This window comes from Astyanax mexicanus, chromosome 8 (assembly GCF_023375975.1).
Source record: "Astyanax mexicanus isolate ESR-SI-001 chromosome 8, AstMex3_surface, whole genome shotgun sequence".
Classification (NCBI taxonomy): Eukaryota; Metazoa; Chordata; class Actinopteri; order Characiformes; family Acestrorhamphidae; genus Astyanax; species Astyanax mexicanus.
The window spans coordinates 34066920-34072982 of record NC_064415.1 but is presented as its reverse complement, the minus strand read 5'-3'; positions in this window follow the sequence as shown (position 1 = coordinate 34072982).

The following is a 6063-nucleotide window of genomic DNA, read 5'->3' as shown; positions in this document are numbered from 1 at the left end:
CTCTCCCACTAGTACCAGTAGCCTTAGAACAGTTGCGAGGTGCCTCTGTCTTTACCAAATTGGATTTCCGTAGTGCTTATAATCTTGTGAGAATTAAGGAAGAAGATGAGTGGAAGACTGCCTTTTTCACCACTAGGGGGCACTACGAATACTTAGTTATGCCGTTTGGCTTCAAAAACCTGTTCCAGCTCGACCTTGGTCCCACTTGGCAGTCGATTTTGTTACAGATCTTCCCGTATCCATGGGCAATACAGTTATTATGATAGTTGTAGATCGCTTTTCATGTGGTGTTAAGTTTATTCCCTTCGCTAAACTAACCACTGCATTTGAAGCTGCAGAGAGTCTATTTAATAATGTTTTTCAAGCTTTTGGTATCCCCGAGGATATAGTTTCTGATCGTGGCCCTCAGTTCATATCTCAAGTCTGGTCTGCTTTTATGAATAGGTTGGGCATCTCTGTCAGTTTGTCTTCTGGTTATCATCCTCAGAGTAATGGTCAGTGTGAAAGAATGAAGGTTATCAACCTTCCCTCATGCCGTGGTCAGCTGAACCATCTGACATCCCTGCTGTGGATCAGTGGATGCGCAGTAGCGAGGAAGTGTGGGAGGAGACTCACAGATGCATAGAAGCTGTGTTAGAACAACATAAACAGCAGGCTGATCGCCATCATCGTGAGGCTCTACTCTACTCCCCTGGGGATCGAGTTTGGCTATCTACCAAGTATTTACGGCTCCCTGAGGGAAACAAAAACTATCAGTTAAGTATATCGGCCCTTTTAAAATCGTTAAAAGAATTAATGAGGTAACCTACCGTCTTGATTTGCCTTCTAATTTAAGTATCTGTCCCTCTTTTCATGTTTCTCTACTCAAGCCGGTTATCCCTGGTCCGCTGGATGAGACCTCACATGGGGTTCTACCTCCTCCACCCGTGCTCATGGATGGTGGACCTGTCTACATGGTGGAAAGCCTGTTGGACTCCAGAAGGAGAGGGGGAGCTCTGGAGTACCTGGTGGATTGGGAAGGCTACAGAGAGAAGCTGGGTTCCTGCAGCTGACGTTCTTGACCCTTTATCGGTGGAGGAGTTCCACCGTTCTCACCTGTCTCGTCCAGCACCACGCCCTAGGGGTCATCCAAGCAGGAGGTTTCCTGACCCTGGAAGGGGTAGGCGCTATGGGTCTGCTACTACCCGGTCTCTCAGTTCCGGCCGCAGCTCCACGAGGGGTCGTCCCAGGTCCAGGGCTCCTGTCCAGGCTATTCCCGCTTCCGGTCCTCTCTTCCGTTGGGCCTCCGGGCGGAGAGGGGCGGTTCCTTTGTGTCGTCCTCATCCTTCGGTCCTTTCGGACTCCTCCGGGGGGGGGGGGTGGGGGGTATAGTCCTCCACAGTGCTCTCCTTCCACACTCCCGAACTCTACTTCCCAAAAACCCAAATCCGGGGGGCTTCGCCCCGCTGAGAGAGACAGAGACCAGAGACCCAGGTTCTTGTTCACACAGCCGAGAACTCTGGAAGCCCCAACTTTTCTCACCTTTGGGGTTTTCTCTTATTTTCACCTTTTTATTCAAATTCATTTTTCAATCATCTTTTATTCAATTTTTGATGTACCCAAAACTGTTTTGCTCAGAAGATTCCTTGAATAAATCTGACGAAACTACAATTTTTGGACTGGATCTCTTTTTCTTCTTTATGACGTATCAAGCCAGATACATCATAATTCGAACAATAGATCAATAATCTTTCAATGACGAGCAAGCCCAGGATTTTTGAGATCTGAAAACTTCATTAAAGCAAGAATTGGAGCCCAAGTGGACAACCAGACCAAACGACATCGAAATACACATCACGTAGCCCAGTGGGGTTTGGCGGACGCTGTGAAAACATAGACGTCAAAAAATTGCAGGCTTGTCAGCAATCCTCCTCATGATGTTGTAAGTATAAGGTTGTTTTGCTGTCAGAGTTGTCAGGCTGAAGGGAATGTTTTTGCGGCTTCAATTACTGTTATGTATATGGTTAAAGTTGTAAAAATTCATATCTCAAACTAAAAAGAACTTAGAATTTAAATTTGAAGTTAGTCATGCATTACATGAGATGATTTTATTATTCTGGTGCAATTGTACGACATGGTAGTTTTAAAAATGGTGAAATTCTTGCTATTTGTGTGTGTGGTTTTCCTGATTTTGGTCTTGTGAAGTGGCAAGATGGGCAATACGGCTTTGTTGGTTCTAGAAATATTAACAGCAAGTATTTTGCTAGCTATGTTGTTGTGGCAATTGAGATCGTCAGTACTATAATTCTGCTGGTTTTTTTTTTCCTCCTGGGTGGTTTTTGCTGCTGTGTGTGACCATTTCTCGCTACGCATACTGCCATGGGGAAAAAGGATTTTTTTTTTGTGCCAGTAAGTGGCTAAGCAGATCACTAAACACAAGGTTGAAGAGAATATTGTTAAGGATTTGTCAGAAGCAGAGGATTTGCTGGGTGATTTAGAATCAACTTTGTCAAATCACAAGTTTAAAAATCATGTCCATAAGCTTGCCACGAACCTGTATGCGGTATATAAACTATACTGTGTCACAGATTCACGCCTGTCTCGCACTTAGAAAGAACTCAGCCTTGTTGACGAGCTGGAGGACTTGGTAGATAAGCTGGAGCGAGACGTCCAAATGCAAAAGGCAATCATTACGGACTTGGCTTTTGAAAAAACATAGCAAAACAGATTAACAATTCTGTTCAAAAGCATGCTGCAGATGAGGCTAGAATTAGCACCTTAGCAAAACAGGTGAAGGAGCGTGGTATCGCTTACAAAGCTCTATATGAGGAGAAAAACAAGTCCTCAATCCACCACAAATATTAGACCCAGTTCGTGAGCTAGAAAAACAAAAGCGGGCAACTATAAAAAGAGCCAGGTGTCCATTCTAACCACTGAGGGGGAGGAAGAAGAGGGTAGTGAGGTTCTGCCGGAACCAGGTGCGGTACCTGGTCTGTCTGACCATCACAAATCACATCCTAAGGTATCTTTCAACTCCGGAGATGACTCCATGGCAGAACAAAACAGTACAGGCTCAGAGAAACAGGGTGATAGCCAGTACACATACTACAGACACCCGGGGGACGTTAGGTCTAGGTCTCCCAGTGTCCATAACTTGAATATGGACACTGTGGGCACCAAACACCACTTACAACCCCTCACTGTGCCTTTGATCAGCAGGAAAACAGCAGATTCATTTGCAAATGCTTTGAGGAAATTTGATCCAGAACTTTGCACATTCTTGAACCGTTTTGAACACAAAATTGCTAGTGAACAGTTTGCAGATGCTGAAGCATTACATTACATTACATTACATTTGGCAGACACTTTTGTCCAAAGCGACTTACAATAGTGAAGAACAAAAAATAACAGAAGTTAAAGATAACAACATCATTAGATAGGGCCTAAAGGAGTTTAAATAGGAGTAGAGAAGAGGAAGAAGGAGATGAGGTTAGAAATAGTTAGTTTGTTAGTGGTGTTAGGAGAGTAAGTGCTCTTTGAAGAGCTCAGTCTTCAAGAGTTTCTTAAAGATAGTGAGAGATTCTCCTGATCTAGTAGTGGAAGGTAGTTTGTTCCACCGTTGTGGAACTCTGTATGAGAACAGTCTGGATTGCTTTGTGTGAATGTGGATTGCTTTGGCGACGTTCATTGGAGAAGCACAGCAGCCGGGAGGTAGCGTAAGCCTTGAGGAGTGAGTGCAGGTAGGAAGGAGCCTGTTCAGTAATCACCTTGTAGGCGATTGTAAGAGCTTTGAATTTGATGCGAGCAGCAACTGGTAGCCAATGGAGCTCATTGAGCAGCGGAGTGACATGTGCCCGTTTTGGCTGGTTGAAGACCAGACGTGCTGCTGCATTCTGAATCATCTGTAATGGTTTTACTACATCGGCCGGGAGGCCAGTTAGTATGGCATTGCAGTAGTCGAGACGTGAGATTACCACCACTTGTACCAGGAGTTGGGTGGCCTGTTGCGTCAGAAACGGTCAATTTTTTCTGATGTCATAAAGTGCAAAACGGCAGGATCGAGCAACTGAGGCCACATGGTGCGTGAAGGAAAGCTGGTCATCAACCATAACACCCAGGTTCCTAGCAACCTTTGTTGGTGAGAGAGAGAGAGAGAGTCGATTGTTATGGCAAAGTTGTGTTGAAAAGATGGTTTCGCTGGTATAACCAGAAGTTCAGTCTTTGAGAGGTTTAGCTGAAGGTGATGCTCCTTCATCCATGCGGATATGTCTGAGAGACATTGTGATATCCGTGCAGAGATTGAGAGATCTTCAGGTGAGAATGACAGGTATACCTGAGTGTCATCCGCAAAGCAATGGTAGGAAAAAAGCCATGTGAGCGGATAACCCGACCTAGGTTGTGGAGGTCGTGTATATTGAGAAGAGAAGGGGTCCCAGTACCGAGCCCTGGGGAACCCCAGTGGATAAAGAGTGTGCTGAGGACAGTTGTCCTTGCCATGATACCTTGAACGAGCGCTCATTGAGGTATGATCTGAACCATGACAGCACATTGTCTGAGATCCCCATGTTTGAGAGTATAGTTATGAGGAAGTCATGGTTGACTGTATCGAAGGCAGCCCAGCAGAATGAGCACTGCGGACTGTCCTGCAGCTCTGGCAGTTTTTAACGCTTCAGTCACAGACAACAGAGCCGTCTCATTAGAGTGCCCTTTTTTGAACCCAGACTGGTTTTGGTCCAGGAGGTCATTCTGGGAGAGGAAGCCAGAGACCTGATTGAGAACTGCTCTTTCTAATGTTTAGAAAGAAAAGGTAGTAGTGAGGCCGGTCTGTAGTTATCAACCTGGGCGGGGATGAGAGTAGGTTTTTTAAGCAGTGGTGTGACCTGTGCTTGTTTAAAAGCAGTCGGGAACACACCAGATGTTAAGGAGGCATTGATGGTGTGAGTGATAGCCAGAATAATTGCAGGTGCAATTGTTTGCAGTAGGTCTGAAGAAATTGGGTCAAGTGGACACGTAGTAGGGCGGCTACGTGTTATGAGAGCCAGTGTTTCGTTCTCAGTGAGAGGAGAAAGCGACTCCTTCAGTAGAGGGATACCGGGCAGCAGAGCATGTAGTAGGACTGCTACATGTTGCATCAGTAAACTGGCTGCTGATGGCTGCCACTTTCCTAGTAAAGAATAAGGCAAGTGTTTCAGCTGTAAGGCAGGTAGCCTGAGGAGGAGGTGGAGGGTTGAGTATTGTTTTAAATGTAGCAAATAGTTTCCGGGAGTCTGTGAGGGAGCTGATTTTTTTGTGATAAAATTCAGCTTTAGCATTAGTGATGCTGGCTGAGAAGGAAGCCAGGAGCAGTTAGTAGTTTTTGAGGTCTGCATGATTTTTTTTTTTTTTGCCATTTTCTTTCGGCAGCTAGGAGTTTGGAGCGTAGTTCCCTGAGAGTGTCATTTTTGAGCCATGGCTGTGGTTTGCTTGAGCTAATGGCTCGAGGTGTTAGAGGACAGAGGTTGTCCAAACAGGAGCTTAGCGTGGAGCAGAGAGTTTCGGTGGCATCATTTACATCGAGTGATGAAAATGAGCCTAGTGGAGGCATATTATCAGTTACCAGCGAGGAGTACTGGTCAGCTGAGAGATCTCGAAGATTTCGGCGGAACGAGACCATAGTAGGTATAGCTTTGGGTTTTATCGAAATATGAACATTGAATTGCATGAAGAAGTGATCCAAGAGGTGCAAAGGAGTGACAGTTAAAGAGTCAGTGTCACAGTTACGAGTGAAGATCAGGTCTAGATGTTTGCCAGCTTTATGTGTTGGAGGGCTGGGGACCTGCTCCAGATCGAAAGACTGCATGAGAGATGAGAAGTCTGTGAAGCTGGTACTGTCATGGTGGATGTTCATATCCCCTAGAATGAGCATGGGACAATCGTGCTCAGGGATAGAAGACAGTAGCATGTCAAGTTCATGTGTGAACTCGCCCATTTGTCCAGGAGGACGGTAGATAACAATAACAGCAAGTTTTGCTGGAGTATTAACCAGTGTGGCATGATACTCGAACGAGTTGTATGTATTTGCAGGTAGTAGTGGAGTATGTGTTA